At 45.2% G+C, this 27936-nt stretch overlaps 1 protein-coding gene across 1 annotated transcript in view; it reads left to right on the plus strand.

The window, feature by feature from the left end:
• Nucleotides 1-27936, plus strand: part of foxp2 (forkhead box P2) — a 135305-nt gene that overhangs the window by 8319 nt on the left and 99050 nt on the right. Inside the window, exons 2-3 of the mRNA XM_031582682.2 lie at nucleotides 4428-4495; nucleotides 5136-5205. The gene's annotated coding sequence lies outside the window, so the exon portion shown is untranslated. The remainder of the gene's footprint in view (nucleotides 1-4427; nucleotides 4496-5135; nucleotides 5206-27936) is intronic.

A 27936-nucleotide genomic window follows, 5' to 3' on the forward strand; every position in this document is an offset into this window, starting at 1 on the left:
GTTTATTTTTATGATGTTTGATGAGTGGTTTTTAATTTAGATTGTCACTTCTGGCAACCTGCAGCACAGATGGTGTAGACTCGAGTGCCCATCCGAGCCTAAATACCTTCAGGCAGCTGTTGCTAATAAACTTTCTTTTTTTTTCTCTCATTCTCTTTCTCCCTCTCTCTCCTTCTCTTCTTCTTCTAAATAATAATGTTTTTTTTTTTTCTTCTCCCAAAACGGTTTAGGTCAAGAGGAGTTAAACCTGTTACAGCACCTGTTTCTGCATATGTAAATCTGTTGTTTTGTCATTTCATTAAACAAGAAAAAAAAATGCCACAGTCCCTTGTGGTTGCAAATGGGACTGGCACCCAGCCCACTTGGCAAGGAGAGGAGAGAGAGAGGGAGAGAGGGAGAGAGAGAGAGAGAGAGGGTGGGGGAGAGGGGGAGGGAGATCGGCAGACAACTGTGGTTTGCGCGGTGCTATACAGCCTAGAGGATGCCACTGCTGCTCGCTGATCTGTGTGTCTGCAAGCCTGCATGCATGCTGTTGGGTGTGTGTGTGTGTTCTCGTGTGTGTGTGTGTGTTTGTGTGTGTGTGTTTGTGCGTTTGGGTTTTGTTACTTTTCCCAATCAAGCATTTTTCAACCATCAAGTTCATTTTACCTTCTTTTATTTATTTATTTATTTATCTCTCTTTCTCTCCCTCTCTCTCTCTCTCTCATTCTCTTTCTTTCTCTCCATTGCCTTGTGTATGGGAGAGATAATTCTGAGGTAGGACATACCCTGGAGCCATTGACTGGCACACGAGTGGCTGCCACGCGCCACACACACCTCTCCTCCTAACCCCCCTCTGTATCCCTCCATCATCTGCTCGTGCCCCCCCCGTGCCACATGTGTCCTGGACTCGTCTGCAGACTACATGGAGCTCCAGGGCTGATTGTTGCTGGTTAAACCCGCCATCATGTGGATGCTGGCTTCTTAACACAAACCAGAGCACAAGCACTGCAACAACACTGCCCCTGTCTTTTATGTATATGCGGCCTATACAGAAATAAGTGTGTGTGTGTGTGTGTGTGTGTGTGTGTGTGTGTGTGTGTGAGTGTGTGTGTGTGTGTGTGTGTGTGAAGGAATGAGCGATGAATAACTGTCTACTCAGGATCAGATCTGGCTCTGACCAGACACCAGTCCTCGCCTCCCCCCTAACCCCCCCACCCGACCGCCTTTTCCCTTCTCAGTTATGGGATTTGGGTTGTAATCCTTCCCCCCGTAAGCAGGATGCAACAAATACGGCGTGAAATTAAGAGAATGCCCCCCACCCCCCACCCCGCCCTTAAAAATGTCACTCCTGAAGCTTTGAAGATTACTGTGGTTGTGTGAGAAAGCACTATCCACTTGAGTCTGTAGTGTGCTGCTTGCTTGTAAACTCTGTGTACTGAAAAAGAAGAGATCGACACACTTGCACAGTCACATACACACATGCGCCTGTACACACACACACACACACACAGACACACACACATAGGCAGGCAGTCCTGCACATCCTCAAAGAAGCTTCCTGTAAATCTGGAGGCAGCACGTAGCAGATACAGTAGAGCCCAGTGTTTGTGTTGTGGTATTTTCTCATGGCCATATTTCATTAGTGGCAGCGGCGGAGGCGGAGGCGGCAGCCCTTCAGAGCTTTAGCCCCCGAGGCCCGTGGGAATGTGTGCTGTCATGTCATGGCTCATTCTGTCTTACCTGAGCCCCGAGCGTTTACCCAGATCTCACCTCTCCCCCGGCCCCCGCCTCACCCCGCCCCAGCCAGGGGGTCCCCGACGCCGTGGCCCCCTAGTCCAGCGCAGCCCCCCTGATTTAAGGGTCTTCTTTTCTCTCGTGTTTGTCTCTCTCTCTCTCTCCTCCTCAGTCATGTCTCGTGTGCTCCCTTTCATGCTCGCTGTCGGTTCATCTGTTTGTATTTTTCCTCTTTCTGTCTCTGCCTCTCTTTAAGCCAAGCTGGTATTTCTTCTTTTCTTTCTGTCTCTACACCACCTTTTCTTTGACTTTGTGTCTCTCTTTCTCTTTCTCTCTGTCTCTGTCTGTCTCTGCATTATAGCCCCCCCCCCCCCCTCCCTTCCCTCTGATATGGAAGTTCATTAGAGATGAGCCTTTGATGGGCACCCTTTTTTCCAAGGGACTCTGGTCTCAAATACCTTGATGTAGGAGCTTAAGAAGCCATTGTGTAGTAAGCCCTCCTTTTGATGCCTCTTATTTAGATCTGCATAGTAAATCAAGCCTAGTAAATAAGCAGGCAGCAGATGCAGGCAAGAAGATAAGTCCAGGGCGAACAATCACATTTGTATTTTGTTATGATGTTGACAGCGGCTAAAATTCACTAATCTAGCGCCACTGATCTGCATTTCAAAGAAATCTCATTTAGCAGCGGGGAAGGATAAAGTTCTTTTCATTGTGTCGCTTTCGCCGCATTCTTCGCTAATTTATCTGCGGGCAGATTTAACGTGGGCTCGGGGGTAGCGAGTGCCACGCATGTTGCAGAAGGGGGTCTTAAATACAGAGAAAGCGCGGACGTCTAGACTGTGAACCGGGGGTAATTACACGTCCGGCGATGAATAGTCGGAGCTTGAAGACTCATCTTTGTTCGGGGGGCCTGAATTGCACGACTCGCTCAGATAAGAGTGTGTTTGGCCCCCGCGCAAGGAGGGGGGTGGAAGAATATGGCAGTGACTTTCCATAGCAGCCTAGCCCTATAACAGAGGCATGGTATTTACTTTAAAGATAAAATTATTGTGTACAGTAATCTGACTTGTTAGCATAATGTCTTCTTTCATCGTCCCCTTTGCTTGTGCTGCTTGTGAGGCTGTGGAGGTATTTCTGTGCTCGATTTGAAATAGTTTATCTAGACTTACTGCCGCATTTCATGTAAATATCAGGGTACGGTATTATTAGGGGCCCTCAGCGTGTGAAAGCAGAGTGTGTATAATTTGATAGCATTTAGAGGCCGCTTTGTGTGCCGAATGGAAATGTGTATGGTATTTGTAAGTCCCTAGCATTTCGAGGTCAAACAGACTAATGGCATTCTGGTTGCGTTGCCTGCGAATGAAATTGTACAAGCTTTACAGACCAAACGCAAACGCATGTATAAAAGGGGGAAAAAAATCCTCAGAAGTCATTAAAAATGATCGGAACATTAGCAAAAAATTTGGTTTCGCGATTATTTGCGCCGATTAGTTGACACTTGCATGCTTATATTGCCTCTCATTCAAAGCGTTTATTTACACAAAAGTGTAGAACATTTTCAAATCTAATTTTGCGCACAAATCTCTCATTCAAATGTTGACTAAGCCTAAAGGGCTTACACTCCGCTCTAGTGATAGGATGTTTGTGTATGGTGTAAATGGCAGCATTAGTAGGCTTACAAAATTGTAAATAATTGCACAGTTAAACCCAAGAGACCTGAAAGAGTAAATTATTTATTAATAAATATTCTTATTATTTTTTATTATTATTATTAATAATAAACAACAGCACATGGTTATTATAATTATTAATAACAACAATAATAATATTAATAATATTGCAACGCAGCTTATAGATGATATATAGCAGGCATCTGTGCAACATTCCCCCAGACTCAGACAGTAAAAATAATGGCACTTGGCAGGTTTTTGTTTCCAGCAGAAGTCTCCAGGCTGAAGTGCCTTTGTACAGTTCAGAGAGCACATTCCATGCCATGCTGGAGTTGCTGGTTGCCTGTAGGGGTCATTGGAATTCTGGGGGGAAAAATGCACAGAGGGGAGAAAAAAAGAAACACACACACACACACACACACACACACACACACACACACACACGTCACACACATCAGATTGAGAGGTGTTTTTCCCCTGTGTGTGTGTGTGTGTATTTAGTTTGGGCTACAGAGACTGGGAGGACAGGGTGTCCACACACTAGATCCGCACCGCTCCGTGTTCCTTTGGTCGGAGCTTGCGTGGTGTGGTCGTTACCGTACACCTGTGAGTGTCAGCCGAGGTGGGTGTAAACTGTGATTTACACTCCCGCTGGCATGAAGCCTCAAGGCACGCTGTTGACTATTCTTTTTCGAGAAAGCACATTGTGTTTTTCCGCGCTAAAACAGTCATTATGGAGTGAGACAGACAGAGAAAGAGAGAAAGAGAGAGGGATAGGGAGAGACAGACAGACAGAGAGAGAGATAGGGAGTTTCAGATGTCTTTTGATGGATTACATCTTCATCATTTCATACTTAAATGGCCCAGACATTGCTGAGGCCATAAATAAAGTTATACTGCACAAAAAACACAGACAAAATCGCACGCATATCTAATGTAAAACAGTTGTGTCAACATCACATTAGGGTCTTGTGCAGTGTGTAATGACTTTAATATGTGCCTAATGTGTTGGGTTCTTCTGGTTCTCTTTCTTTGCAGATCCTCCTCACCTCTGGCCTCCTTGTGTTTCTTGTGACGGACACTACTGGCAAGTTTCTCCCCCAAGGGTAAGTGTATGAAAAAAAACCAGAAACCAGCCTTTTCATCTGGTCCTACTGGTGTCTCCTAGCCTTTGGCCCCCTTTTTAAAGGAAGCGGAATTAATCAGAATGCGTTATCTACTTTTACACAAGTTTTCAGAGAAATGTGCCAAAGACAGAATGTGAGTTGCTGGGAGGAACTTGTGTGGCTGGGATAATCTTGTTTTTTTTATCTTAGAATATCTACTGAGATCGTTGCCCATCTAGCGTGACAGAATGCACCATAGCGGCAATAGGTTTTAGTTTTTCTTTATATGGTCGGTCGTCCCTCCTCAAAATATTTTCACATGATATAGACAGATGGAGACTTAAAGCGACTGACGTGCAGGCTGACATGAAGTAACACTCTGAAGCGGCGACTACTGCACAAACACTGACCATATTATGTTCAGCGTAACCTCCCAATTCATGGCAATATGAATCAAATGTATTGTCCACACGCAGCACTTAATGTAAATTCATGACAAGACATGTCATTCAAACAGCACACCGAATCCATTATTTTTGAAGCACGGCCGAGAGTGCCCACTTTTATGTGCTAATTGACAACTGTTCTTAATGGCCAAGACTCCTTTTTCTGACATTAAAAAAATGCTCATTTTGTCCAGGATGAAATATGGAATGGCAGTTGCCATAACGGAAGTCAGAACAAGTGTACTCTGAAGTCCAGTAAAAGTGGTGAGTACCTATAGTCTTTTAAAATGGTCATTTGCATTTCTCCGTGTTCGTCCTTAAAGCTCTTATTAGCATTCACTCACGACAAGAGATTTCTGTTACATTTGTATTAAAGTGTGGGAGTCAAATGCTGTTTTTTTATTACACCAGTGAAGGTGATATTTTCTTTTCAGTTTCAACATTAATCACCAATCATTCATGACAGGAAATTCTAAACACGTCGTGAAGTACCTTTTTCAGTGTCCGCACAATCTCTGCTCGAAAAATTAGAAACACTTTTAACAAGTGCCTTGTCCCAATAACATGAACATGTTGCCCGCTTCTGTTATATGTTAATATCTGTGCTCATACTGGTTTGTAAAAGACGGAAATGTAACACGGCAAAGCTTCCACCGTTTCTCTCAGACGCCCTCCTTCCCGAGGCAGATGTGACAATAACAAGTGCCCTTAGTCACCAAGTCAGAGAGAAATGAGCACCAAGAATCTGAGCGCAGAAAATATGGCACGTTGATTATGTGTCTGAGGTGGCCTTTGTTGCTAATGCAGCCTTTCACTGGTGCTGGGGACTCTCGGGCATTGTTAGACGGTTGACTGCAGTAATGATGGGGAAATGTATGGAGAGAGTTGTAGCTTATGAGACGATTGCATCGAGCAACACATTTCCGGGCTGGATCCTTGTGTGTGTGTGTGTGACCGCAGAGAGGGAGGTGTAAAAGGATGTGTTTTATACTTAACGTTAAAAAAGAAAAGTGTAATTTAAGCATTTACTTAGTTACCCGTTTCCACAAGTCATCAAGAATGATGATGTGCACCTTGGGTTTTGGAATGTCGTTCTCATATGTTTGAATTAAACATGCAGCCAAAAATTTCAGTTCGAAGAAACTTTGAGAGACAGTGAGGGGAAAAAAAGTGATCCCAGATCTCACAGGCAACGATAATGGACAACTCTCCGTTCGGTCGATTAAACTTATGCTTGGCAAGTATTTTTTTTTTAAAGGGGGGTGGGGGGCACTGGTGCTTAATACCCATATTCTGCCTGGCGGTTTTTGCCTTTGAGGTGCAGATATGATTAAAGTGAGGCTTGAGTGGCGAGGTTGGGTGGCAAGGCTCTGGGCTGTGGACGATATCCCAAGAGCCACCGCCTCACAGGGTTGAGCAGAATCGGCCCCATTCCACACTTATCCCCCCTCCCTCGTTCTCTTTCCACCTAAAAGAGATTTGAATATTAGTTTTTAATTTGTTGAGTATCCAGTTGAATCTTCAAAGATGAACTCTTAAAGCATATCTGTCCGGGAACAGAAGTCCTCTAATCATCACAAAAAAAAGTGTAAAACGCCCTAACTTTGGCCTGAAAATGTACACACGTTCGGGAAAAATCTACAGCAATTAAGCATATCTCGCCATGTTTGAAGACGACTGGCCTGGATGGCCGACTTTGCTCGCTCTCCCCTTTGAAATTGATTTCTTGTTCTATCAAGAGTGACTGTCATTTCCCGCCCCCAAATGGGATTTTTTTTTTTTTTCGGCAGAGAAGCCTTTCCCTCCCTGGAGTAGGAGCGGGTAACCTCCGCGGGTCTTTACCCTGGACAGCGTAGGCATTGGGGATGGGAGATATCAAAGCACCCCCAGGCTCTCTCCATTGGCAGGTTCCCCTTTGTTAGACTGATTTGGGATTGGGAAGAAGGTGCACTGGGATGCAGCCGAGAGGGTATTGGTGGTGGTGATGGCGGGGGTGGGTGTCTTAATCTTTATCCACCATTAACCCTTTTGCTCAGTGGGTGCCTGGGATCAGGTCATTGGTCAATCCCCTTTTCACAACCGGCAGGAATATTTTAAAGTTAAGCCTTTTCAACCCAAAAGTCCTAGTCATCAAAGGTTCACTTTTTTTTCTTTTTTTCTTTCTTCGTTCACTTCCAGGCCACGGGTCTGTTCTCTCTCTCTCTCTCTCTCTCTCTCTCTCTCTCTCTCTCTCCGATTCAAAAAAACTCTCCTCCTTGCTCTCTCTTTCTGCTTCAGTGTTTTGTCTTGGCATTAGGGAAGTGCACCAAGTTTTCATATTTCTGCTCAACTCAGTTTGGCTAAGGGCTGATAGCATCACTTCTAGGCTGGAGGGTGTCCCCTGTATTTTGCCCCCTTGGTGTGACTACATTATGGCAACGCCAATCAGAAGTTTTTATTCTCCTTTCTTTTGCCTAAGATATGAAAAAAAAGAAAAAAAAAATGCAGAGCATGAAATTCCTTTACACGCTTAACCAGCCTTTTGGCCTTCTCCAATTCAGCACATTTATCAACACACACATTTGGTAAAGGATTAGCTCCGTCATGTGTTTTCTTTACGGCCAGAAACTTAATACTTCACTTCAGAGCTCGCATGAAATAAGAAATTGCAAAGAGGGGAGAGGCAGAGGGAGAGGGAGACACGGCTAGATAGATGGATAAATAGATAGAGATCAAGAGAGACAAAGAGAGGGAGACTGACAGACAGTGAGAGAGAGAGAATTTTAAGCGAATGGACAGTTGCAGTGAGAGTAGAGTTGCTGAGAGGGGGAGACTGCGGCATGGGCTGCTATCCCGTCAGGGCGTGATGGAGGAGACGGACTGACTCAATGAGCGTATTGATCCGCCAGGGGAGCTATGCTAATCAGCGGATCCCCAATGAGCTGGCGTGTCACGCCAAGTGTCCTTCACGGACACTCGCCGTCCCAGAGGGTGCCATTCCCCCATCTCCCGAACGCGTGCCACGCCACTGCGACCCATCACTCTTCACACTCCCCCCTCCCCCATCCCCCAGTGTTGCTTTGGTCCAACGCCTACATTTTTAGCAACGGTTAAAAATGACTTTTTTTTTTTGTCTCTCTTTTGGGTTTTACTCCCAAAACAAGGAGTTGTTGGGCTTCCTGTGTTATTCGGAAACATTCTCGGGTTTAATTGCGCAGACGGACGCGGAATCCCTACCTGTGGAATGTTTCCAAGCGCACCCCGAGATTATTGTGAAACTGAACCCCACCAAGGAAAGGCATGACATCAGAGCCGCCTGACACGAGCATGAACCCGTTATTTCAGGTGGGGGGAATTAGATGCCGCCTGCTCCGAGTCGCAGGTGATCATGTCCAATGAATTGGTCTCACGTGGGGGGGTTGGGGTGTGTGCGTGTGTGATGGGCGGTGTGGGGGGGGGGGTCTTTTGTAGTGTCTAGTGCTGATTGCCTGCACCCCCCTGTGAGTTTGCATGGAAGGGAAGAGGGATTGCTGCGCTGAGCTGCTCAGTGCTGGGCCGTGGAGAACAGAGAGGAGAAGAGAGAGAGAAGAGAGAGAGAGGAGAAGAGAGGAGAGAGAGAGAGAGGAGAGAGAGGAGAGAGAGAGGAGAGAGAGGAGAGGAGAGGAGAGGAGAGGAGAGAGAGATCTCCAGACTGTGCATGTAGAGAGAGAGAGACAGCCTGGCTTGGCTCCAGAAACTGTTTGGCAGCTTAATCACAACTGTCTCTCACCGACGCGAAACTCTTTAATTGTGGTGTGGGGTTAAATACGAAACACAGGTGGCCAAGTCAGTCAGTCAGTCAAACAAACAAACAAACAAACAGACAAATAAGCAATTAAACAAACTTGGTGTGTTGAATGTTGTCATTTACTTTGAAACTTTTTGAATTAAATACAGAGTCCATGCCGCATTCTGTACAGTAACTGATGTGTATGTTCCTTGAACACAAAGAGTGAACAATATAAGAAATAATTCATAGAATATTGTGGAAATGATGTCAGAAATGAAAACATTACCAGCAGTTGGCTTCTTAGAAACATTGATTTTCTTTTCTAATGCTTTGAAGCAACTGAGTCTGAAGGATTTTGGCCTCCCGTGGAGTTTTAAGTCTCCCAGATTATAGGAATAATTGGTCACAAAGAAGGTTCATATAAATGTAAATTAGATTAAATTAGTTCACTCTCTTTTTTTGTTGTATCCTGTCTTGAGTATGGCAGTATTGCAATACATCTCAATGTATCTTACAACTGCATTTAATCTTGGTGTTTTTTGTGTGCAAATAGTTGCACATTCTTTGTTACATTCTCTCTTATATATTTAAAGCACGCTACACACTTTAAACCTTTGATAGCACTTTTGACAAAAAAAAATACTCTTTCCTTTTGAATGCCTGAAGTCAACCCACAGCCACTGCAAAGCTTTTACTACAAAGGCAACATGCCAGCTGCTTTGTTCCTCCTGATCATTTGATCGAGGTTTGAAAAGTGATACGGACGGAAGAAGTGCTACGAGACACAAGCCTTGAATTGGGCTTCCCATCCACCAGTGCAAGCCTGTACAACCACACAGCTTTAGAGCTACTGCTGCTGATAAAATGGATTGTTTTGTTTACTCAGTTGGAAGGCAACTCTTTTTATGCGCTTTAAGCTTCCGTATCCATATCAGCTCTGTGTGTGTGTGTGTGTGTGTGTGAGCCTGTGTGTGCTTGTATTTGCATATTTGCTCAAATATATATGTACAGTATATGAACACACACACAAGTACCTATATATACCACATATACATGTGACTGTGTTTGTGTGTGTGTGAGTGTGTGAGTGTGTGTTTGTGTGTGTCTGTGTGTGTGCTTGTACATGCCTATGTACTGTATGTGCACACATAGTTGAGTGCAGGTTGACCAAGCAAGTTGCTCTCAGCATGGTGTGTGTATGATAACCCCTCATTAGACACGCTTCAGGTGTGTGTGTGTGTGTGTGTGTGTCTCTCGGACAGTCCCGCGGTCACACTCCCTGGCCCCATGTTTCGCTCCGTGCGTCAGACAATAAGAGCCTGAGGCGAAGTCATGTGGAACAGATTCTGTCTGCGGACCCCCCTCCCCCCTCAAGCATTCTCTCCATCCTCCTCTACACCCCCCCCCCCCTGTCTGTCCTCTTACCTCTGTACATGTCTGTTTCTGACCCTCTCTTTATTTCTTCTTCACAACTCTGACCCTCTCTTCACTTCTCACTTGTTCTTCTTTTCCATCCTTTTTCCACACCCCAACTCTGTCTATCTTGTTCTCTCTGACTGTTTCTGTATCTGTCCATCTTTGTTCAGCTTTCTCCGAATCTATATATGTGTCTATCACCCTTCATCCTGTCTTCATCACGTTCCATCTCTATGCCCATGATCTTTTCCCTATTTCTATTTCTCTCTCTCTCTCTCTCTCTCTCTCTCTCTCTCTCTCTCTCTCTCTCTCTCTCTCTCTCCATTTTTCCTACCCCAAGGGTGCCAATGCCTGGCTCTACCTGTGAGATGGTTATAGATAGAGATAGGGGGTATTTGGCTCCGTCTATCTCTTTGACTCTGTATCCCCCTCCCGCTCTCTCGCTCTCTCTCTCTCTCTCTGTCCCTCTCTCTCTTTCTCTCTCTATCTTCCTGTGTTTACATATCCACTAACTCTGAGAGGCCACGGCTGTCTTTGACCCTGTGTGAAGCACCATTGGGTTGCTGTCATGTCTGCTCCTGAATGCCTGTCTGCCCTGTGCTCTTTCTCTGCACCCTTACAGAAAGAGTCTCCACAACGTCTATAATTCTTTTTCCTCCAATGGTTAATTACTTTTTCTCCCCCCCCCCCCCACCCCGCTCTTCTTCATAGGAAAGGGTCTATTTAGAGTCTGTAGTTAAAATCTCCTTTCTACCTTCTGACTCGTGTGCTGTATGTATATTTCTCCTCTCTCTCTCCCCTTTAGGTTAACCCCCATCTGACCTTATTCAGTAGTACACCATTCTCCCTTTATCTCGCCTTCTACCTCTCTCTCCTTGTCCTTTCTCTCTCTCTCTCTCTCCCTCTCTCTCTCTCTCTTCTACCTCTCTCTCCTTGTCCTTTCTCTCTCTCTCTCTCTCTCTCTCTCTCTCTCTCTCTCTCTCTCTCTTTGTTATTAGGCTCCTCTCACTCACTCAGTTGCCCTGTCTATAGCATCGTTCCCTTCGTTGCACCTCACAGCCTGCCCTACCACACACACACAAACACACACACACACACACACACACACACACACACACACACATACACACAGTGCTGTGTTTTAATGCAGACTGACTCTGCTGCCACAGGACTGATTGAAACTCATGTCTCAAAGTTGCTAATGCTCAGCGAAGCATTTTATTGGAGATAAAGTAAATAAACTAGGCTGCCGTATGAGAATTCTCTAGAATAGACTGAAATGATCTGGCAGGTGAAACACTGATGGACACACACACACACACACACACACACACACACACACATACACAGAGACATGCAGGCACAGACTTACACAAACATAACTCTTTGAAGACACACAAATTGATTGGTTTGACTGAGTGTTTGTGAGTGTGTGTGTGTGTGTGTGTGTGTGTGTGCACGTGTACCCGTGTGTGTGATGTGGAGGTGTGAGCGTGTGGCTGTGCGAGGTAGTTTTTATGGCTGAGGAATTTCACAGGTCCAATGTTTTTTGAGAGGCTCGCCAGCAGAAAGCAAACAGTGTGATTTAACAGCATTTCCAAGGAATGCCATCCACAGATTTACTGTCTTGCTCTTAAGCACTCCAGGTGAAACTACCCCGTTCTCATTCCTGCCTGTTGAGGTAGCCGCCACACTGTTAAAAAAAACCCTCCTGTTCGTATCCATAAGCAACCATGGGGCATTTTTCTACACTGTACTCCATGTGCCATGTTGAAAGGTGAACTTTGCATGCAAAGTGATAACAAATCATAAGCACGGGCTGTCTTCATTCTTTGAACTGTTAACCAAACTAGCAGGTTTTTACTGATATCCTGAAGGTGTTCTGTGCACCTGAACTCAAGGAACTTTGACACATATGAGTCTGTTCAGGTATGTTATGATTAGATAACAAACTAGATTTTTTGTATGAATGTGATATTATGTGGCTTATTTGAGTGTGTTTTGAGAGTGCCTGAGAGTAGGTTTAAAGCTGGATGGACCTCATAAGAGTCTTTTTTTATTTTCTCTTTTCCTTTCTTTTCATGATGGCAGCCTCCAGCCTCCCAAGTTCATCTAGCACACATGAGAAATGACCACACTCTCCATTATCCCCAGATTAATATTCCAAATGTGAAAAAGAGCCTTTTCTATGGACTTCCATATCACGCCCCCCCCCCACCCCCCACCACACCCCACCTAAAATAAAATATGCGAGGGTGGGGGGTTGTCCATTACTGTATTCTCTTCTGGAATTCTCTATAAATCCCCTGGCCTCTTTTCTGATTTCCTTTAGCTTGGCCGGGTAAAGTGGTGTAGGTGACATGGTAATATATTTGCATTGTGCTCAATAATAAATACTGTGCCAGGTCTTACTCAGACGGCTGCCCGTGAATGCTGGGGGACTGTAGCGAGCCCTTTGTGTTCGTGCGCCGGGTCATTCGGAATCCACTCGCTCCTCGCACCTTTTGTGAAATATTTTCAGCGCTTTGATAGTTTTCTCATTTATTTGGTGAATAGTTTGGGGGGCGGCGGAGAAACGAGCCACTGACTGAGTGAGTGAGCGAGAATGAATGAAAGAAGAGAAATAAAAAAATAAAAAAACGCAAGGAAGAAAGAAAGACAGAAAGAAAGAAAGAGAATAAAAAAAAAGAAAAGTGTTTCACATTATGTAAATGGCGGAGCAGCTTCCTATAATCTGGCGCAGTATTCATCGCGCACAGAAAGCCCGGGCCCCGTCACACAGGCGCTCATCATTGGCTGCATTGTTCCGCACGCTGGCCCTCTCACTGTTCTCCTCAATGGCGCTACCAGAGTCTAATCCCACACACCCGCCCAGGCCAAGGTGTTTACCACCTGTCATTCTCCGATGGCCCTCCTCGCCGCACTGTAAGTGCTGTAAGGGGAGATTCACCAGAACCAAAGCCCTTGACAAAAAGCCTTTTTGTGTAGGACACACACACACACAGATCAAGCTTGAGAAGGTGGATGTGAGTCTGTCTCGGTGAGGTGTGTGTGTGTGTGTGTGTGTCATGCGTAATGTGCCTGATGTTTGTACAATTTCCCTGAATGTCAAATTGATGTCAAAATACAACTTCAAGTGCCCCAGTGTGTTTTTATAATGTTGATATAATTTGTTAAAGTAGATATTAGACAGACACAGACACCGTGAGGTGGTACTTTGTCTCTTCCACCTTTATGTACGATTACCACGGTGGTAGCTGACTGTAGTTCAGGGGCGTGCTACCTGTCTGCTCAACAACACTAGTAACTGGTGGTAATTATGACCTGTAAGTAGGGATTAGGGTTCTGCTGTTGACAGTAAATTGGCTTTTAAGCGCACATGTGTAGAATGCACCTGCGTGTGGATCACAGACAGTAATACACAGAGGTGAAGCTCTTCAGGGAGAGATTCACACGTCTAAGCCACACCCGCATCTACCCCCCTGCATAGACACACACACACACACACACACACAGACACAGAGACATACGCATGCAGACACAAACATGCATGTGCACTCACAGATAAACACCTGCATGTACACACACACACACACACACACACACACTCACATACACACACATGCACATACACACAAACGCACGCATATGCACACAGTGCACAGTTACACACTCACACATGTATACCGACACTTACTACAAACGCACAGACATGCACACACGTTTAGTAATAATGTTCAAAGCATATTTTTCTCTGCTGCGTTGACAATGACAGATACAACGGGAGAGATGTTACGTTTTTAAATTGCCATGGTTTTGCACAGAACTGTGATACACACACACACACACACACACACACAAACACACACACACACACACACACATACACACACATACACATGGTCACACTCTTAACACTCCCGTCAGAAGTGAGTGAGAAGCAACATGAGTGTGTGTTTATCACTCACCGAGACTTCCGCGCTTTTATGAAGCCATGCATACGCAGGCTAATGAGATTTCTAAATATATAATTTACTCCCTTTTTCAGGGAAGAAAAAAGGTGTTTGTGCCACCGTCTTTCTCTCTCTCCTCCCTGTCTCCCTCTCCCTCTCTCTCTCCCTCTCCCTCTCTCTCTCTCTCTCTCTCTCTCTCTCTCTCGCTCCTTCTCTCCTCTTTATGCACTTGTTTTCCTTTTATTGGCTTGACAGCAGAAAAGATTAGCGCCATAGCCGCTAACAGCCATCAGCTTGTTTTCACCGCTGTGTCACGAGTGTTTTGTTTTTTTCGCCTCCTTGTCCTTCTTCTTTTTCTTTTTTTCTTCTTTTCTTTTTGTCCCCCATATTCATCCCTTGCACCAAGTGAAAAAACGGAAAACAATCACTCCGACCTCCAGTGACCTCTTATGAGAAGAAGTCAGTTAAATGGTTTGTAAGACGTTTAATTACCAAATGGTCTAATCACCATTCATCTCCGCATTAATGTATAATATTAAGTGAATCGCTTCCCCTGTGTATAGTGTTTCACAGATCAATAGATCTAGCTGCCATTGGTGTGTGTGTGTGTGTGTGTGTGTGTGTGTCGGGTGGGTGTTGTTGGGGGGAGGAATTAAATCCTTCAGAACACTGGAAACGAAACACAGACTCTTCCTGTGATGCACAGTGGCAAAGCACTGGCTCGTTTTATTTATATAATTATCTCGTTTTTATTTATGTTTAATTAAATGCAAATGTTCTCTGTGCTCTCTCTCTCTCTCTCTCTCTCGCTCGCTCAGGGACCGTGGTGGGTTTGTGGTTTGCCTGTCCCTGAGAGCGTCTCTCTGCGAAACAATAAGCAAACAGAGCAGAGGAAGGTTAACGAGCAGAGTGTTTATGCGCATGTAAATGTTTGTGCTATGGGTGTGTTTTTTTTCCTTGTTTTTCAGTGTTTTTTTTCCATTTTTAAATGTTTTGTCCTTCATACGCTTGACTAATGGGGAAATAAATTATGCTTTAGTTTGGGGCTAAAGCTTGCATTTGAAGTTTATTGAAATATATCAATTTGTTTGTGGAATAGAACATGCTCTCTGAAGGGGTTGGTTGAGTGGGTAGGGGCAGCTTACCTACGTCATCTCCACCGCGTTCACCCTTACCCACAATTCCCCCAGACCAAGCAATCAGTCCAACGCTGCATGCCTGTGCAGTGGTGTGCCGTGAGTAAATAAACTAGAATGGACTTAATGTTCTTCATAACAGCAAGCTGATAGTTCTTCACACTTGAAACAACCTCTCACTGCATACACACACACACATTCTCACACACACACACACAGAGACACACACACAGACACACACATACCAGTCTTACGCATTCACCTTTTTTTGCGAGAGAAGATAGGAGTTCACAATCAATGGTGAAACTTGTCAAGAGCACAACAGTGATTTGATCTAGGTGTAGTGTTTTTGAAGTAGCGCTTGCTGATGTGTGGTGTGTGGTTTTCTCTTTTCCAAAAAAAAGTACAGAAGATGAACCCCGCTCAGTGTTACGATTTGAGGTTTTTTTCTCTCCTCTCCTCCCCTCCCCTTCTCCCTTCTCTTTCTCTTCACTCCTTCTCTTCTTTTCTCTCTCCCGCTCTCCTCCCTCCCTCCCTCACCTTGCTCTTGAGGAATGCTTGGACGCATCACATGATGGCACTGTTTCCTCTTCCTCCCCTCTCCCTACACCTTCTCACCAGCAACAGGGGCTCTTTTTTTATGTTATATCGGACGAGTGAACTTCAAACACACACAGCCCCCCAACCCCCCCCCCAAAGAAAAAGAAAGAGAGAAAGATAGAAGCACTCCAGAGATCCCCCCCCCCCCCTCCGCCCCCGTTTTAACCTTATATGTCCCAGTGTACCTGCTTCAACACGAACCCTCAACAACTTCCACAAAAATAAGTATATACATAAGTATAATATTAATAGTACATAATACATAATGAAGTGCAAATTGATGTATGTCATTAATATGATAGACTAGTTTTAGCTTTATTACCAAACGCTTAAATTAAGAAGGACATTAAAGAAGTCAACAGATTGTTTTTTTCTTTCATCAAGAATGATTAACTAAAACCATATTTACTAATAATTCAAGAATGATTAACTAAAACCATATTTACTGGTAGGTGCTTAGTTCTGGTTGCAGTAAAGAGTGTCAGCAAAGCTTGGTGTACTTGATGTGTTTTCTTCCTGCTCATTATTATAATTTTTTTTCGCAGAGATAGATGCCTAATCATATTTACTACGTTGTTCTTGTACATTGATTTTAATTTCCTCACCTATTTACAAACCTGCATGCAGTTAGAATCATTATGGAGCAATTAGTGCTGTTTCAGCATGAAAAGCTTTTCCGAGCTGTCAGTTAATTGTTTTATTTTTTCCCCATTAACACTTAATTTGATATGTAATCACAGTGACCAAAAATAAAACTGTCTGTCTCCATTCTCTCATTATTATGTGTGTTTGTGTGTGAGTGTGTGTGTGTGTGTGTGTGTGTGTGTGTGTGTGCTCAATGAAATGCACTACCGTGGCGGATTTCAGAATTCCAGGCTTCATTTTCGACACAAATTTCTTACAACTGGAATTCCGTGGCCATTCGGGCGGATAAATTAATTAAATTAGATTCCTCTGATGCTGTCAGGCGTTCCGTTGATAATTGCATCAACAAGGAGAAACACAGCGAGGCTCAAAAGTGCGTCTGCCGTGGCTCTTCAATTCAGTGCAGCTCTGCCTCTCCTCCACATCAGATAGACTGGCAAGACTGTCTCATGACAGCACTTCTAGTAACTGCCTGCACCCATGAAAAGGTCTTAAATTCGAGGGGCAACCCCCCAACACCACCACCACCACCATCATCCCCCACTTAAATGCATTGGAAGTAACTAAAATCAGTATTGAGAATGAAGAAAAAAATATTTCTTTTTTATTTTTGGGAGGGGGAAATTCTGTCCATTTTCCAATTACGCCCAATCCTGTGTACTTACGCTGATAGACGAAGGAGGAGAGGAGAGTGTTTGGTGTAACATATGCAGGCACTCAAACAGTGTATGGACATTACTCAGTCAGCTATAACACCTCCATAAACACTGGGAGAAATATTCATTGATGTCAGGTCTGTGTGTGTATACAGGATTACAGTGGCTTCAGACAAAGGCAGTAAACCTCGCAGGGCAATAAAGAAAGATGGAAAGAAAGAAAGACAGACAGAAAGAAAGAAGGAAAGAAAGAAAGAGATAAAGGGAGAACAAAAACACAGCCTTGACTAGTCTCCAGTAATCCCATCCCATCATAAATAAAGGTGGGTTTGTAATTGAGCCTGCTAGCATCACATGGCTGAGGGAGGGGGTCGTGTGTGTGTGTGTGTGTGTGTGTGTGTGTGTGTGTTTGGGGGTAGGGGTGGGGGGGTTCTCTCTGCCTCAAATGGAAAATGGAAATCTGTGTACTGGTAAATAGATAATCACACAAAAGTAATTGAGGTTTTCAAACCCCAATCTACAGTGCCAGCGTGAGCTCGTTTGCATGTTAATCACACGAGCTGTTCATTCGTTCGGTCGCCATATCACGCAGTGGACGTCGCAAGCCCATCTCTCCTAACTGGCTTTTAATTGCATTTAAAATGTCACAGAGGTGGAACACGTGTAATTTGGCCATAACTGTATCCATATTAATGGGTGCCTCTGCATGGGCGTGGTTGGGCGACCGGGGAGAGGGGTGGGGCGGGGGGGGGGGTAGTGAGGGAGATGTCTTTATTTTTATTTATCATGGAGCGGGTCTTTGGAGAACATCGGCTCGTCTGTGGGTTCTCCCAGTGATGTCATTCTTTTGATGATGTCGTCTGAGAAGTGGAATTTGGGGAAGTTTTCTCTTTTTTTTATTATTATTTAAGGGTCTTCTGACTGAAAGATAGGTGGGGAAAATCTGCCTAGATCAATCACTGGAGATTTGAAACAAGACGTGTAGAGTGTAGCCAGATGTTGGACTGAGCTAAGTCTGAGCAAAGATCACTGCCAGCTAACAAGAGGAAACACTGAAGATTGCTCACTTGTAAAAACGGCCTGTTTTTTTTTGTCTCTCTTCTTTTCTTTTAACCCGTCCGAAACAAATGTGCTAAATAAAAGTGCGACAGACGCACACACTAACACGCATGCACGCACACACACGGGCACACACACAAAAAAAAAAGTTTATTTTCACTCGAAGCGCCAGGTGTTTCTTTCACATACAAATGACCGAGATGATGTTTCCATAACACTGCTCGGGGGCCCTCCGGAGAGGTGAACCTGCAAAACAGGCCTCTTTAATTTTTCATTGCCGAAGGACCATCAGGAGCAATAAGCCAATATTCCTCTTCCCCCTTTTTCCAGATGCCGGCACGCGGCCCGCGCTGCCTCACCAAAGCTAGCCCTTACGCCGCCGCGGCCTCAGCTCGGCTCGGCTCTGCTCTGCCGAGACTTTCACATGAAAGGAAGGATCTGTTGAAATGTTAATTTTACCATCTGCTGGCGAGCCCTGCTACCTTTGTGTGTGTGTGTGTGTGTGTGTGTGTGTGTGTGTGTGTGTGTGTGTATTTGAGCAAGAGCCATAGAGAGTGTGTGTGTGTGTGTGAGTATGAGAGAGAGAGAGTGTGTGTGTGTGTGTGTGTGTGTGTGTATGTGTGTGTGTGTGTGTGTGTGTGTGTGTGAGTTGCCTTTCTCCTTTTAATGCCCAGTAGTTCTGTTTCGTGTTATGAATGTGCCGGAATTTTTTGAGCTTGTTTAAAGTGGTAGATCTTTGGAGTGAGTGGGCAACTGCCAAAGCTTTCACAGACAAACAGCACTGCCCACCGTGCAATACCTCTTGTCCTTCAAGAAGCCCGTTTGACTCTTGAGTCTGTGTGTGTGTGTGTGTGTGTGTGTGTGTGTGTGTGTGTGTGTGTGTATGTGTGTGTGTGTGTGTCCCAGCCTCAGTTCTGTCCACCTGCTCATCTTCAATGATTCCTTGTCCCAGACTAAAATCCCAACCTGTGTGGGGTTTGACTAGCTTCGTCAGCCTCAGTGTTCTCCGTGTTCTGCTCAGAGTCTGTTTTTACACCTGGAACACTTCATTCATACAGTAGTTCCAGCCAGAACGTAAACAGAACTACAGGAACTGTACAGACCTACAATATCAGCAGTTTGAGTAGGACCACGCAAAAAGCTTTCTATTGGTCCTCGAAATTTAGGGGAACTATCCCTTAGAACATCTAGACAGCTTGATATCTTTTATTAAAAAAAAAAAACGTTTGTCAGACAAGCTGACACATCTTCTCAACATCATTATAATTTTATGGTTGGTCTTTTTTCATGCGCTGCGCTGGCACGAGCTCGTGCCAGATGGACGGGATCCATTTAGTGATTTGATAGTTAGGCCTGGGCGTCCTGCAGTGGAGCTGTGGGCTAAGTGGAGCTGAGCGGGAGGGGAGGGAGGGGAGCTGCCCTGTGCTGTGCGTTTTCCTTGGCCGTGATCGGATTGTTTAGTCTGGGCCCTCATTGTGAACTTGTTGCCGTTCTCTGAGCTGAGAAGTTGACGGTTGTTTGCAAAAGCGCTCGGAAAATGTGAGGGGGTGGAGGGGGTTTGGGGCTTGACGTGTGTGTGTGCGTCTGTGTGTGTGTGTGTGCGTGCCTGGGGGTGGGGGGTAGGTACTATTTATTTATTTTTTCTACGTCCTTGAGAGAATGGATCTGATTTGTGTTCTGGTTGCTCTCTCTCTTTCTCTCTCTCTCTCTCTCGCTCTCTTTCTCTCTCCCCCTTCTCTCCTCCTCCTTTTTTTTTTAAGAGCGACTGCTGAAATGTAGACTCTGCATGACCTCACTGCGGCCTGCGTTTCATTAATGAGCAGCTCTGTGGTTAGAGGGAGGCGGGAGGAATGGTTTTCAGATGGCTCCGCCTAGCATCGGCCTTATGCAGCGGCAGCAGCAGCAGCAGCACTAGCGGTGGCGGCGGCGCTAGCAGAGGCCGCAGCTGCAGAAAGCCCCCAGAAACGCGGCCAATTCTGTGGCTTTGAAAGGTGTGAAAAGTTCAGCTCCCTATAGCTTGCCTTGCATTTATAATTGCGGTCTCTCTCTCTCTCTCTCTCTTTCTCTCTCTCTCTCTCTCTCCCTCTCTTGCTCTCGGTGTCATCTCTCTATTTCTCTTTCCCCTGTCTCTTTTTTCTCTCTCTCTCTTTTCTCTACATCTCTCTCTCTCTCTCTTTTCTCTCCATTCCTCTCTCCCTTCTCTTTCTTTCCCTCCTTCTCTCTTTCTTTCTCCCTCCTCTCTTGCTGTAAGTGCGTGTCGGCATGTGTGTGTGCGCGTGTGTGTCCGTCTGAATGTGTGAGTTGAGACGGAACTACCGTAGACTTGTAAAAAAGTCACCTGCTAATGAATTCTTGGCCTCACTGGCTTGTCAAGTAAATCTGGATCATGGCCCCACACCCTTGACTCACACACTGACGCTGTGCAAGGCTTGCCACATTTGTGAATGGAGTCCAACGTTTGGGACTTTTTTTAATGGGTTTCAGTGGGGACAGTTGCTCATGCTAGTATCACGCGGCAGTGGACAAATTAGCTGTTACAATCCACATGTTTTTGGGAAGTGTGAAGTGTTTTTTGGAACTGTCGTCAGCAGAAACAAACATCTCCCTGCTCAACTGGAGCCTCTCCTTTCTTATTTTCCTTCTGTTAATCACTTTGAGACGATGTTCTTTCTTAAAGACACGGATTAACACACCTGTCGTTCCTATTATCCGCCCAGGCTATGCACTATATAGTTTTGTCGTTCAGGTCGGAACACAGCGTGAAAATGTCAGAAAAGCCTTCACAGTACGACATCACCAACGATATTGGCAAAAGACACCAGTTAGCATGTTACCAAGCTTTTATCAGTGCCAACTGGGCAGTTGGTTGTTTTTGAAAGGTTTTTGCATGCTTTTTATGATGGTAGCTTGCTAATTTTAGACTAAAACTCCATAATGCTGCTTTAATAACATTGAATTAAATTGAATTGAATTGAGACAATCTGAACTGAATTGAATTGAATTGCAGTGTTTATTCAGTAGCTGGGCTTTGTTAAGAGTCACTCATTTAGAGCCCAGTGTGAAAGAGACAGAGCAGCTATGAACAATGTGGCATGCCGCTGTCCCGTACACACATATACACACACACACACACACACACACACACTCAGGCATGTGTGTACACACACTGGGCTACTGTAGATGAGCGGAGTTGAGCTGAGCGCTGGTCTGTTTTTGCAGGGGTATTGGATGTCCTGAGGGAAAGCCCAGGTTTGTCCAGCCACGAAACAAAAGGCCCCTGTATCTGTCCCTCTCTCTCTTCTCTCTACCTTTCTCTTTCCCTCTCTCTCTCTCCTGTTTTTCCAATCTCGACTAAACACAAAGAAACACTCACACACACACACACACACACACACACACACACACACACGCACATACCATTTCAAGGACTAAACCCCACGTAGCAGAGGCTGACTTCAGTAGAATACGACGTATGTATATCATAAAATCGAGGGGAAAAAAGTACACTCAACTGATCACCAGAGTGATTTATGAAATGACTCTTTCTTAATGTTACCGCTTAAGTGGTGAGCTGTGGGTGGGGCAAGGGGACAGAAAAGTTTGGTGTGCGTGTGTGCGTGCGTCAGTGAATGGATGCTTGAGATGGAGGCTAGACAGTACCACTTGAAGGCAGAGTGAGTTAGAACAAAGACAGTGAGATTACCTAATAGTCCAGCTATGTATTTCAAACGTTGTCTACTGTTTGTTTGGAGAGGTGAATGGTGTGTGTGTGTGTGTGTGTGTGTGTGTGTGTGTGTGTGTGTGTGTGAGACAGATACAGCAAGAGAAAGAGAGAGAGACAGAGGCATCCCTTTTTTTCTCCTCTCCTCATTAAAGATGTACTGTATGAAGGGAATTGTGTTTGTAAAGGTGAAATGTAGGTACTTTTGCTCTCCTTTACTTTGGTGTGTGTGTGTGTGTGTGTGTGTGTGTGTGTGTGCGCATTGTAGTTACACTGTGCTTGTCTGTACACTCACACTCTCTCTCTTTCTCTCTCTCTCTCTCTCCCTCTCTCCCTCCCTCCCTCTCATGCTGATAGCAGTCAGGATGCTCTCAATCCCACAGATTTGCAGCAAAACAACAACAGCACGTGTAAACCTCTAAATTAAGTGATGTGTGAGCCTGCAATGAGCCGGTGCGAAAATGTGAAAATGTCACACACGGCGGGATAGAGGACGCCGAGGCTCTGTCTTAACAGACTGCAGTCATGTGATCTCATTAACCTTCAAAGAGTGGCCTTTACGAATCAACACATCAGTAGTGAAATTATGTTACTGTTATTACCAGAAGTGTTTCCACATTTGTGTGTGTGTGTGTGTGTGTGTTTGTCTGTGTGTTTTTTTTAAAGTACTGCTGTTTTCCATTCAAAGTCAGGGGCAGATGTATGTACGTTAGAGAGCGCAGTGTAAACGGCGTAATCAATGCGTGTCGCCACCCTCAAACCAGAATTTGCGACGATATCATTCAATCATGAGCGCAATTGAATGGAATCCTGGAGCCACCGTCCGACATTAAAAGGAATCAAAAGTTTAGTGATAAGGAAGATACAAGCTTATTAGCATAGAGATACATGCTAATGAGGTGTCATCAAACAGAGAGATAATACAGGGCAGTGACTGTACACCACTCCCAAACAAACATGCAGCCCTAACAAACAATAGCGTAGCAGGCATCTATACGTTAGGTAGTGGATGACATGGAAAAGTTACAAAAAAGGTTGCTTTTAACTTGGTACAAATGAGCTACACTGGTGCTCACGATACTGATTCCATTGTCCGAAGTTTCTCCTATTGACGCATCTGACTCGCAATCTGGATTACATCTGCTTTTGAAAGGTGGAACATTTTCACCACAAAATAGACATGTGCTGCCCCCCCCCCAACCCCTCCCTCCCGCTGTCTTCATACATAGAACAGAAAATGCAATCAGTCACTCCTTGCGCTTTTCCTCCCATCATTTGGCCCCAAACCAACCCTCCCACAAATGCGTATGCAAGAGTCAGAGGAGCGCAGCGTGTCAATCTGCGCTCCTGTAGCAGGCGCGGTGCGGTTTTAGACATGTGCTGTCTGTTTGTTCATTCCATGCCATTTAAGGCGCCCATTGTGAGGAAATTAGGCCTAAAATGGGCCCTAATGTGTTGGTATATCTGCCACTCAGTGCATTACATTTCTCAGGCTCTGCTCAGCAAAACCTTACAGCAATTACACATCACATGCTAAGATAGGGTCCATTAGCAAGAATTGGTCTTGGAATATTTACAGAGCACAGCTATTTTCTGTTTATTAATTTAAAATTTCAGAGGACGGAGAATTCACAAAACGTGTTATTTTCCACTCCAAATCTGTCTGTATACATCCATGCATGGGCTCTTAATGTGTGACATCCCCTGTATCTTTGAAACAAAGTCTTTATTTGACAAAGCTTTTAACTGAACACAACTTAACGTTGAATTATAGATAAGGGCTGTTTTTCCGTTCCCAGGGAGTCGGCAAGAGTGTATTTGTTTCTGACGCACGGTATTTGTTTCTGCCGCGCGTTTGAAATTGGGCCGACGTCATTAATGTATTTATTTCCTCTCTACCCGTACCTCTCCCTTTCGTGCCACTAAATGCCTCCATTTCGCAGGCTCAGCGATTCACAACAAACAATTACAGTTTGTGACCATTTCTGTCGGGGATGAAATAGAACATCCCATCCTGTTTTTCAATGTCATTGAAATCCCACCCTCCCACCCCACCCCCCAGCACTCAAATTACAGAATATGGTTTGCTTTTAAGGTAGAGCAGAGGCAAACTGATAAGTGGCACTTTTCACTACCCAAAGCCTTTTTTATTGAAACTTTAATAAGTGCAGGATTATAAATTATAATGTATTCTCTATTATAATGTATTTGCTAATGTACCCCGATATAGCTGTCTGCCTGGGCTTCAATGTGCACTGGAAGTTATTGTGCCTACTTTTATAAAAATGACAAATCAATTACATGGTTTTTTTTTTGCGCTCGTAATGCACTGTCATCCGACTGTCAATCAATTTGTGTACTGCCAGATGGAATTGCCTCAGACAGAAGCAACTGTGAAAAGATGTTTCCCGTCTCTCCCTCTCTTTCCCTCTCTCTCTCTCTCTCTCTCCCTCCCTCCCTCCCTCCCCCATCTCTTTCTCTCTTGACTCGCGGTGCTGGTTCAGACAGAACTGTTTGTGTTTGTAGTGTATTTATCTCCCTCCCTTCAATGGCAGTCTCTAATCACAAGCATGTTGGAGCCCACCAAGCGAGTCCGATTGGCACACAGTCGCCAGGCTGCAACCATTTGTAAAAAAAAAAGTGCAAAATAAAAATATCCACCCCTTTGCCTGGGAATGTCATTACGAGCACAGGGGCCATGCTAGGTGTCGACTGGCTGAATGTCATTAAAAGCCAAAAAGCTTCAAAAAGAAAAAAACGTTTTGGAGAAAAAAATAAAAAACTGCGCCCAAAAAGAGTGGAGCTAGAAGCAGCTTTTTTTTTGACGGAAATTGCAGAGCGTGAGGCAGCGAGAAGAGTATCGGCAAAGGGAATCTTCCGAAACTAAGAAATTACCACTTTTCCACTCTGTCTCTGAGCGACAGAGCAAGCGAGAGAAAAAGAGAGAGATAGAGATAGAGAGAGAGAGAGAGAGAGAAAGAAACACAGTGTATGTGCCCAAGAGAGAGAGAGAGAGAGAGAGAGGGAGACTGTGCTTAGCCACTCTACAGGACCATGTGTCGTTTAGGAAGATATAAAGGAGTAATTTTATTACCACACCCCCCCCACTCATGCACACACACTCACTCACCACGGCCGTCTGCACCCCATCCCAGACCCCCCCCCCCCCCCCCCCAATACACACACACACACACACACACACACACACACACTCCTCACGAGCTATTTCATTTCTCCTTTTCAGCCCCAGCAGGACCCTTTATTTGATCACATATTCCTGAGTTTAACTGCCTCCGACCGGCTGGGCCTCCGTTTATTTTCATTTGGAAAACACATTTTCTGTTCGAGAGGACGGGTATGGGGAAGGCTGCGGGTACGTGCCTGTGTGTGTGTGTGTGTGTGTCCCACATCGTGTATGTATGTATGTATGTATGTGTGTGTGTGTGTGTATTTCTGTGCATGTGTGTGTGAGTGAGAGGGTGTTTCTGTACGAAATGTAAACGTCCTCTTTTAGGCCACTTCTCACCCCATTCTTGGCGGAAGTCGGACTCATTTACCTTCTTCCCAGTTTCTTTTTTTTCTCTTAAGTGAGTGTGAGTCGACGGTCGCGGTTTTGCCCGTCGCCCAGCACTCCTCTCCAGTGCTCTTCTCCACCTTGTGCTGGAGTGAGGGGGGCAATCTTGGCCCAGGCCTCTTAGGGGTTTGGGCCTTTGGGTTGATGATGTGATGAAAAATCGAACGGCTCAGATAAAATGGCATTCACTGGAGATGTATTTATGGCCATGGATATTGTCATAATACAGTGTCAGAGTGTGTGTGTGTGTGTGTGTGTGTGTGTGTGTGTGTGTGTGTGAGAGAGAGTGAGTGAGAGAGAGTAGGAGAGAGAGAGAGAAAGAGACAGAGAATGTGTGTGTGTGTGTAAGAGGCTGTGTCTGGAATGGTGTTGGAGCCATCCTAGCTGGCACACACAGGTCCAGCCTGACCCCTTGTCCTCTTACTCTCTCTCTCTATCTCTCTCCCTTTCTCTTTGTCTCTCTACTCAACTCCATTCTAATCTCCCTCTTTTCTCTCTCCCTCTCATTCATTCTTTCCTCTCTTCTCTCTCTCTCTCTCTCTCTCTCCCCGTCTGTCTGTAACACCTACGCCCTCAGTAAGCCCCTGTCTGATGACAGCACCATGAAAACATTTCTGTTTCACAGCCCGGAACACCCACTCTCCTCTCCTCTTTCCTCTCTTCTCCCTCTCAACCTCTCTTCTCCCTCTCTCTCTCTCTGTCTACTGTTCTTCTGCTTCTCCCCTCCCTCTGTCTTAGTTCTGTTCTCTTTCACCCTCTCTCATCTCTTGCTCCCTCTGTCTCTACCTCTCTTCTGTCTTGTTTCCCCCTTTCTCAGCCTCACTTCTCAGCTTCACTCCTCCCCTCTCTCTCTCTCTCTCTCGCTCTCTCTCTCTCTCTCTGGTTAGTCCTAACTGGGCAGCGTTCCACACAGTGAATTATCTCCAGATGTAGTTCCTCCTCTCCCCGCCCTCGCCGAATTAGTGGCCAGTAAAAATTAGCTCTAAATTAGTGGCGGCGCAGAGAATGGTTAAGTTTAAAATTTCCATATAATGAATTTATTATTCTTTGGTGGGTCGGCATTTTCCTGAGTTCCTGTTCTGTTTTTGTTCCCCCCCCCACCCCTTCCACTGTGCAAATGGCGTCTGCTGAAGGGATGTGGATGTTTTATTTGTGTTAGGTGTGGGTGTGGAGCAGTTGCTAAGATTAAGGGACCCTATCAGATGAAACCTTCATCTAGGCACAGAGACATTCTTAGATTGTGTGTGTGTGTGTGTGTGTGTGTGTGTGTTTCTGTGTGTGTGTTCATCAGACCCCAGGCTACCACCCTTAAGTGTGCGCTGATCTGGCCTTGCCCTCAGCTCCCGGTAGGAGCCAAGCCCTGCCTCACTGTGCAGGAGCGGCGCTCTAATCTTCGCCGACTGCGCCCGTTGTCTCGTGTTTGACTAACGCACTGCTCCTCAAACAGATCACTCACTGAAAGTTCCTGAGACGTGTTTTACACTGGCAATCAACATCTGGAATGTTTACCACAGACTCTTCAACCCATTCCCCTCTCTCTCTCTCTCTCTCTTTCTTTCTCCCTCCCTCTCTCTTCTTCTCCCGCTCTCTCTTTTAATCCGATTGCACTCGAATGAGGCAGCCGCTTCGACGTTTGAGCATCCCGTTATTTTCCCCGAGTAGCAGACTAATGCAAATCACAGCCTTCACAATATGATAATATCTGCCATGTAGGAGAAGTTGTGTGTGTGTGAGTGTGTGTGTACGTGTGTGTGTGTGTGTGAGCAGATACTTTCATCTGGTCTCCAATCTGCGCTATAATAGGTAAACTGCTGAGAAGTGTTGGAGCTTGTTTAAATTTACCCACACAGTGCTGGCTTTGATTTCATCAGTGCCGTCTCATTCAAATAACGCTTTTGAAGAACAAGCCCCACTTTTTTTTCCTCTTTTTCTTTCTTTCTTTCATTTTTTTTTTTCTTCCCAGACTCACCGAAAAGAGCCAATTTAACCTGGAGAGTGTGTGGCTCTCTGCGCTCAGCGCGCCCCTTTGAAGTACCTGGTCAGCTTGACCCGTCTGACTTCTGTCATTTCGCCGCTTTTTATTTTCTCTCTTGCCTGTAATGTATACTTGAGATCCAGACACCCACCTACACACACACACACACACACACACACACACACACACACACACACACACACACACTTACACACAGGCGCACCACTCAAACACGCACACACACTCTAGCGGCAGGGAATGAGCAGACACAGGCGTCATTAGACATTAGACAGAAGTGAGTGAGTGGGAGAGTGGAGGGCAGAGATGGAGAGAAAGTGAGAGAACAGAAACGGCGACATGAATGAGAGACGGTGAGAAACAGTGTGTGCGTGTGTGTGTGTGTGTGTGTGTGTGTGTGTGTGTGTGTGTGTGTGTGTGCTGATATTTCTTGTGGCCCCCTGCTTGATTGTTCTGTCTGGGTTTGTTTTCAGTAGGAGCCAGGAGGCCCCTAG

The sequence above is a fragment of the Clupea harengus genome, chromosome 16 (genome assembly GCF_900700415.2).
Source record: "Clupea harengus chromosome 16, Ch_v2.0.2, whole genome shotgun sequence".
NCBI lineage: Eukaryota > Metazoa > Chordata > Actinopteri > Clupeiformes > Clupeidae > Clupea > Clupea harengus.